The sequence below is a fragment of the Onychostruthus taczanowskii genome, unplaced genomic scaffold, assembly GCF_017590055.1.
Source record: "Onychostruthus taczanowskii isolate IOZ18803 unplaced genomic scaffold, ASM1759005v1 scaffold23, whole genome shotgun sequence".
In the NCBI taxonomy this organism is placed as follows: domain Eukaryota; kingdom Metazoa; phylum Chordata; class Aves; order Passeriformes; family Passeridae; genus Onychostruthus; species Onychostruthus taczanowskii.
This window is the reverse complement of record NW_024499573.1, coordinates 11512417-11521571: the sequence shown is the minus strand read 5'-3', so window position 1 is coordinate 11521571 and position 9155 is coordinate 11512417.

The window sequence follows — 9155 nt, the reverse complement described above, 5'->3', positions numbered from 1 at the left end:
CAAGCTCTTTCCTTTCATATTTACCCTCAGCTCAATGACTTCTGAGTTGCAGAAAATTGCCCAGTTGTCTCTGGCTGTCTGGAAACTCCTTCTGTCCCCTCTGACACCTCCCTGTCCTCTCCTGTCCTTACAGGAACATTTGAGATTCTTAGCCTGAGCTCCAGCCCCCAGCCCTGCCTATTTTCTCTCTCATTCCTTGGCCTGTCACTCACTGCAGTCTCTCAAGGCTGCTGACCTTCAGGCAAATCTATTTTCCTCCAAGAGAAGGGACAAGCCTCTGCTCTTCCCAGGTGTTATACCTTGCTTACTCACTCTTTTAATAGACTATACCATAAATTAACAACAAGCAATTAAAACAAATCACATACTGTGATACTCTGAATATATTCCTTATGGTTCCTTGATTAATCTCTAAATTTTCCAGCTGAACTAATATTTACATATTTACAGAACATTAAACACTTACTAAAATCCAGATAAATGAGATTGGTTTGGCCAAAGACCATCAAGGAAGGCTTCCAAGTTAATATCTTAAGAAGTCTCTTTAGCAAAATATGTTGGATTTCATCTCAGCTACCTCTAAGTTTTTAGTGATTCCTTCCTTCAAAGTCTGTTCTCTAGCTTGCTAGGCTGGAGTTTGTACTGAAATTGCTCACATGACTTTCCTAAACATAGATACGTCATTTGTTACCTTGAATTATGCAAAAGGATTTACTAAAATATTTGCTGTGGAATTTACAAATTCAGTACCAATTCTGAGCCAATTATCTCACTGCCTGACTTAAGTTCTTTATGCTTTTTCTCCTTTGCATTAGTGACAATTTCTAGTTTTAAATATGCATTTTCATTATCTAGTTTCATTTTGCATTAGTTTTCTACAACATCAGTCTTGGAAGCCAACCAAAGCACATTTAGCTTTGGATTACACCAACATTGTATTGTGTGTTACTTTTTTAATATTCTTGTGTCCTTCTCCTGTAATGATTTATTTGTACGGCTGGAAAAATTTTCTCCTTGCCCTCCTTCAGAAGGCTGAATCCAGCTAGATTATTTTTGGTTATTACCATAGCAAACTTTGCCTGGCTTGGCATTCAATATATCGATGTCTGTGCTCTTTCTTTGATTCTGTTCTTATTTTTAATACCCTTCTTATTCTCAGATTTTTTTTCCTTAATATTCCGATGGATCAGGCAGATCTTTGTTCAAGGTTTCCATTCATTGAGAAATACACACTCTGGATCATGTTATGTCCTTTCATATGAAGAAAGACCATTTTCAAGGGTTTTTGTGTGCCTTCATCTGTTAGCAGTTTCTTTGACTTGTGAACACTTGGTTATTCAAAAAACTTAGCTGCAGACCTATGTTCTTATTTTTTGATTTTGCTTGAAAAGAAATAACTTTACTTCACAATCCAAGATTGTTTTCTACAACAAGCTTCTGAAATGTCTCATTTTGTAATAAAATCAAGCCTAAATAGCATCCTTTTTCTTATTTCAGTGACCACAATGAAGACATCTTCTATCACACTAAAAAAAATATTTTTCAAACAGTTTCTACTAACCTGTTCTCTGGAACATTTCTGGGTAATAATTTTCTCTCTAATAACATTAAAGATTTCCTATCCATACCCCAAGAACACAAAGAGCTTCTCTGCCAGACTGCTGGCATCAGTCCAGGGGAAGTTGTTTTACTGTTTTGTTTTATTTCCTTGTAAAATATATGCCTTAGGAGATAAATGTAAAATAATTTTATTCCCACTTAGGGAATTTTGCCTGAGTGGAATTTATTGTTTGGTTTTGGGACACTATGCAGAGCTTTGACTAACTCTGGGCTCTGCAGCTCAGGGCAAAATGCCTAATTTTACGTGCATCTTAGGTACTTCACGTCTGAAATAGGCTGCTACAGGCAGAGCAGAGAATGCATCCTGTATCTCATGAGTAATGATGGCAAGCACCTCTTTTCTCTTATGTTACTGGAGCAATAAGCCAGCTTGAGAGTCAATGCACTGATGATGCTCCTGACATTGAGGGATACCCAATAATACCGGGTTGGGCAAATCCTAACATTTTAATAGGGTTTTGTGTAAAGAATATAGGGAGAAATTTCCTTTTAATTTTAATAAACCAAAACCAGTTCTGTAAGTGACTATTTAATGAGTGTGAAGACCAGAACAGCTTTTGGAGTGAGGAGGAAGAGAAAACAAATGTGAGTAACATTGAACTTTATATTGCTGATTGCCTGGTGTTAAGCCCTAACAGCATGTGATGCAATATTTGTCTTTCATCTAATTAAAGATAAATCAAAACAACAAACCATTCTCTTAATCATCCAAAACCACCCATTTTACACCGAATTAATCTCCTTTGGAGTAGAGTTTTTTTTGGTTTTTGGGTTTTTTGTTTTTTTTTTTTTAAATTTTTTTTTTAAATTTTTTTTTATTTATGGTCAAGTTTACCAGAAGTTCAAGTTGATCTAAGTTCACTCTACTACCCAAACATACACTATCATCTCTTCCCTTATGGCCCCATTAGTGTCATGAATTCTGGGAGAATCTTACCAGACTGAAATATAATTTCTTCAGTAAGTTTTGATTAGTTCTCAAGTCTTGACTGAGAAAACACTTTCATACCAGAGCCAGAAACTGGCACCGGGGAAAGGTGTAGATTGGCTTAATTTGATATTACAAATGACTTTGCAGGAAATTATTGCACTCCTGCTAGAGTCCTCTGCCTAGCTATTAGGTCCAATCTAATATGCTGTAAATATACACAGTGTAAAGACAATGCATGGTTAATGTTACATTTGCTTAACTGTGATTATGTTGCTTTAAACGGAGATTCTTTATCACCCAAATTTGTGAACGCACATAGTTTGCATCCTATAACATCTAAGATGTATGAAGATATTTCTAGGAGTTAGTTAACAAACAAACAAAAACCACCAAAAAACGCAAAAAAAACCCAAAACAAAACAAAACAAAACAAAAAAAAACCCCAAAACCAAACCAAAACCAAAAACCCCTAACAAAAAAAAAAAACCACCCACAATTAAACTATTTAGAAAAGATGTTGGGTTTTTCTGGTCTTCATGCATCTTATGCCATCTTAATCTGTGTTCATAAGACAAAACAATCCAAGGTGTACAACCATCACTTTCTGCTAAAATATATGTTTTGCAAGTTGTATACCCTGTGCACAAGGAATGAAATTAAATAAAAACATATGGACAGTACTAGGTAAGACTTTCTTTGAACTTCATTGCCAAAGAAGGAGATTACAGGCAGAAGTTCGTTTTCTGGCTCTCTTAGAGATCTTTACAAAGCTGGGATATGTTTCTGGTACTGCTATTGGCTGCTCCTTTCCTTGAACTCTTCATGTCTTTTCATATCAGTTGTTTTCTCTGTCTGTTGGATGCTAGAGAGAAGAATGTCTCCAGAGACAGGGACAGTTTTCCTTCTTGACTGTTTCTGTTTGGAAAAGATTTTCTACGGCAAATAAAAGAAGAGATTTAGGAGCCAGGCTTTTAGTTTACTGCCTGCCATAGTTCTGCCACCTTGAAACACAGCTGTACTCTGCTGGGTGTGTTTGCTCTCTGTTTAAGTCCATTTTGAGAGGAAAGCCCTTGCAGCCTCTAAAGGAGGCCACACCCCGTGCTTAGAATAAATGAGTGCACCTATATGCAAGGACTTTCCTCCAATGCAAAGTTCTTCCATGACCAGCAGTCATGCTTGAATGACTTCCTGCCTATCCTTTAAGTGACCTGGTGAAGCATTTTCACTCCTGAAGTAGATTTACAAGTTCTCTGTCAAGCAGCACAGTTGCCATTGATGCAGCATGGAGAGCTGTGCTAAAAGTGTGCAGCCAGTTGTTATCCTGGGATTTGTGCAGTAAAGGTGTGCGCCCACTATAACACAGTGCACAAGGCACTCAGTAACTGTTCTTTCATAAACATCCAGCACAGTTAGAAAATGAACTTTCTCTTGCTCTCTGCATTTCTTCAGGTGAGTGTAGTTAGCACAGATAATTTCTTTTTGACTGGAATATTGAATGGATAGATCAGAGATATTTGATTTAGAGAAGTATACCCATGAGTAAATGCCATTTTCATAAATGCTTTGGGGCAATACAGAACAGCAATGAAGATGACTGGAGATGCCCTGGCTTCAGTAGGAGGGCCCCAGTGCTGTGACAACTGGGGCAGATCTGAAAAGACAGTCTAGTTTTGAGTAATTTTCAATTTATTTTGGATATAAGGAATTTAGTGTTTGAAATGTCATTCCCTATAATACATTGGGAGATCTTTTATATGCACATTTTAGAACAACCTCCTCATTGTTCTGGAACTGCTTCTGCTTGAAATGCAGGGAAGGATATGGCTTCCTGCTACCAAAAAAAAATTAACAGACTTTATTATAGGAATCTGAGGTATTTCATACTAAATTACTATCAAGAATGTCCCCAGATCAATAAAGATGTCTTTTTTTGAAGCAATCTATTTTTTTCACCTGAATGAACAACTCAGAAGTCTGCATTGTCTTATTGGTATCCTGGCTGATCCAGTTATAATATAACACCTGTGTGTGGGGATGTTCATGCCTTGGGCTTTTATAATTTTGAGAGTAGTTTCTGTTTGGTGAGGCTGGAGGTTCCCTCTGTCTGACCCTGCAAGCAACAAGGGGATGTGGAAAGAAATGAACTAAAGATTTACTGTTGCTCTGGCAAGTCAAAACTCCAGTGAAAAATAATGCAGAAGGAGTAGCTGGAGTTGCCTGATAACTCATACAGATTCATGGGGAAACCAAAGCCAATGAATTTAATCTCTTGGTTTGTGGGTGGTGAGGAGCAGAGCCTGGACAACATACAGCGGCATGCACTGTAGCAAGAGAAGGAGGAAGAGAAAGAATATTAATCTGGTAGCTGGTTTTATTTCTGGAAATAGGCTGTTTAGTTTTGGCTGGGCTTTTTGTTCTGTATTTTGGGTGGCTTTTCTTAATGAGGATTTGCATCTTATGAGTGTCCAGACAGGTTGTGAAGATAGGTTATGTTATTATGTACCATCTGCTAGATGCAAATGCACAAACTCAGTTTGGATGGGTTAAAATAATTTTATAAGCCATGTTGCCAGCTCTTGCCCTGCATAGCTCTGTATTTGTCTGTGTTTTTGGAAGCAGTTGTCAATTTCACACACACACATTCACACACACACCCCCTGATACACACACAAGCAGACATGCAAACACTACAGATGTAAAAGCTGATTCTTTTGCAAAAGAGGAGAAAAGAAAGTGCTACCAGTTTTAAATTTGCTGCATTGCCCCTTCTTTTCAGGATGAAGGTCAGGTGAAAGATATACTCCAGGCACAAGGGAAGGTGCAAAACTCCAGTCTGCCAAGATTCAAATGTGTGGTGTCATCTTGAGTGTATATATAGATGCTCAGAAAAGGCATATCCCCCAAGTCTTCTCTGCTAAATTTCAAGAATTCAACTCCAATCCATCACTTTCATTGCACCCAGAAGCACAAAGTAGTTGACCCCAGGGGCAAGATTTATGTCAAAGACTCTAGGAGACCTGAAGTGGATTAACAATTTAAAGAGAGAAAGACAGAGAGGTGAGTTGTATGAGCAAAGCCTGACTGTCTTATTGACCTTTGTTGCATTGACAAGGAGCAATCCCATAATTTTTGTACGTAGGAAAGAGGAATGCTGTAAAGCACCTAAGCAGATAGTCCAGAAAAGGCCAGAGGTATTGTGGTTCTGACCTTAAAGTAGAAGGAGAGATCTTGATGTTTCAGAGGATGATCCACATGTACCTCCCTGCAATTCCTTCAATAATTGCAGTGGAGTAAGCCAGGGAGGGAAGTCAGGGAAGAGCATTTGGATTTTGCTGTCTCAGCCTGAAGCAGGTGCTTGGCTGCACAGATGTGCCCATACTGCCACACTGGTAATCCTCAGGGGCGAACACTGCTAAAACCGAAGTGTGTCTCAGTCATGACAGGCTCCCTTCAGAGGTACAGGGAAGAGTAGATTGAAGACAGCAACTCATCCATGATGATTCTGTACATCTCCTTTAGGCACAACATTCCCATGTGAGGCACTTGCTTTTTTTCTCTTTGAATATAATTCTGGATGGTGGCCTTGAGAACTGAGACTAGAGATGCTTGGAAAAAAGCAGAACCAAATTTGCTCTGCTGCATCTCAATGACAAGTGACTCTAGGGATGGAACAGAACATTTTGACACAAAGGCATCCTTGTAATCTAAGTACTTGTGACTTAAAAAAACGGAAATTCTTCGAATAAAATGTATTTTAAATTTTAAAGAAGATTTTATTCTAAATTAAAATATTCCTCACTAAAATTAAATAAGGTGTTGATGGAAACATAAAGGCAATTTTCTATATGTTTTTCTTCCAGGAAATGAATTTACTTTCCAAAGTTCCCATCACGGGATAGATTTTGTTCTTATCTACACCCACCCAGATCTATTGGTTCATGACTACAGGGACAGCTGCAGATACAGTTTAGCCCTCAGATTTAGAGTTAAGTCAAAGTCTGTTTCAAAGGCATGGTGAAAATCTCCCTTCAATTACCTTCACACACGTCTCCCCCTTTACAGAATAAATGATTTTTACTGCTTTGTGGGTTTTACCAAGCCCTGAGCACTATCGGGCTGTAGGTTTTAGGCTTTGAAATAGGTTACAGGATAAGAAATCATAAATATTCATTCTTTAGCAACAGCCTCTGAACAGCTTCCTCACTGCTGCTGGCTGGGGCCCGTCCATAATCACATGCTGTCAGGCTCCCTGCCCTTTGCCCTTCTCACTCAATCAGGACAGGGAATAAGGAAAAATAATGAAGCAGGGACTTTTAAATATTGATTTCCCTGTATGGGCTACACCATGCAGTATTGCTTTCAGGAAAAACAGCTCTGAAAGAGACATTTTCAACAGAAGAAATGTCACAGGTAAACTATGGAAAAGCTGTTGCTTGTGGGTTCCTAGACCAAGGGACATTCTGAAACACACCGTGGCACACTGTTGGGAAACACAGAATATACAATTACTCTATGCTAATAGACTTTCTTCAGGAAGCCTTTAAAGATTGTTTGCTGATAGACTGCAGCAATTAATCTCTAACCATGCTGTATTCAAACATGGATAGAATGATCTGAAGGACCAGGGAACGGTATTTGAAAGTACAGAGAAGATCTTCATTGATCTTTTAATCTCTTGGGGATATTTAGCATACATAAGCTCAGAGAAAGTTGGTTTTGAGAGGGAATTAGAAATTATTTGCTATAATGAAAGGCTTTTAAAACTGCTTTGCTAAAGCTACCTCTTCTCCTGTTTGGTTGGGGATTAACTGTCCATCGGTTGTGCTCAAAAGGAGGGTTGCAAAGCACATATCACGTTTACAACACAAGGAAACATCCCTGTGAAGTTCTGCATAGTAAAAGCAAGCCCCACCACAGCAGTCCTTTCTGCTGTTTGCAGCATTTTTGGTTGCTGGAGGCTGGACTCTTTAAGGCATTTTGCTTTAGAAATGATCATTATTGAGTTGCTGTGGAGCTACAGAAAGAAAAGGGAAAAAGTAAGAGCTAACAAAAAACTCAGAAATAACTAAAGTTTCTTTGAAACCAGAGAACTCAGGGGCATCTACCCCTGCACTTTGAAATATAACTTTTGCTGTGTCACAGGCAGAAAGGGAAACCCAGAGGGCTTTTCAGTACAGAGCTAGATGGAACTGCCTTCAAAAGAGAGGAGTGCATAAAGCTACTTCTTCCTCCTCTTGACATGCTGTGAGCTACAGGCAGATTTTCTTTGTCTTTTCCAGCATTTGTAAATTCAGACTGACCTTCAAATCTTTTACTTTTATTTTGAAAATATCTCCTAACACTGTGTTCTCCAACACAGTGCATACATGGTTATAATCCTGACAAGTCACATTTAGTTCAAGTGTAAGAGCACTCTCTCTGCCTCTGTCTCTCTGTGTTTGTTATTTATTTCCCAGGATTTTTGTAATTTAAAACTGCATAAAAAAATACCCAAAGAGTTCCCACCTTCAAGAGTACTCTTGACTGCCGTGGGTTCAGACCTAACAGCAAAACAAATTTCTTCTGAACTCATGTTTTTATCATTTGAAGTTTCACACATTCCTTTGCAGTCTCCATACTCAACTCACACACCAGCATACTCTATGGCTACATGCCTCATGCCAATGAAATGTATGAAGTGTCCATTTCAGAGAAGTTACCAGTTTCTAAAAACCCATACTGAGTCATGATGACTGCTGTTCTGAATAAATCAACACTTAAATAAATAGTAAAGTGGTAACAGAGAATCCACATGGCTGTTAAAGAAAGCACCGAGTAACGCATTTGCTGCAGAGATTAAAACACAGTTACAACAAATTGTGAAACCACGCAATTATAAGAATAGTCTTCATGAGAGCAGTCTCCTTGGATTCAGTGTGATGATTCACATGAGGAGGAGTTTGCAGAACAAGGCAGCTGCTGGAGTTGCTGCTAGATACAAAATTCCTAAGCATTCTGCATGCAAAATCCCATTGCAGAGGCGCTGCAAACTAACTATAGAAACTAGGAAATAGAAATACATATTCAAGTCAGAGTGTGACAGTATGTTGCTCCTTTAGGTTGTCTTGTGCTTGGTGTGCTAGCAGAATACATGAGCTTTCAGAAGTTGTTAGCAGGGCTTGGTTTACAATCCTCACTCCTCAGGTATAATTGTGTGAACCCCAAATGACACATTTAGTTTGTAATATTAGCAGGTGTATGGCCTCACAGAATTGACTAGTCGCTTAACGTGCCAATTGTACAAAAAAAGTAGGGACTACTGGTAGATTGAGTAGTATCTCAATCTGCAGTGCTTTGCTGTTAAGTCCTTGCTCTGAAGAAAAGAGATGTTCCCTGTATTTTTCTTTTTTTTTTTTTTTAATTACAATGTATGCATGCTAATGAGGCCATGTTTCTTGTGATTTCCAGCCTGTCATCACAAGCAAATGCCAGCAATAAGGCTAAGCTCTGAAGAAGTTTCAACAGTGAATGCTTTAATTCGGTCTCAGTTTCCAACAGGCTTAGCATGACTTGTCCTTCCCACCTATGGGCTGAACTGACAGAATTTTAACTTCTGACATATGAG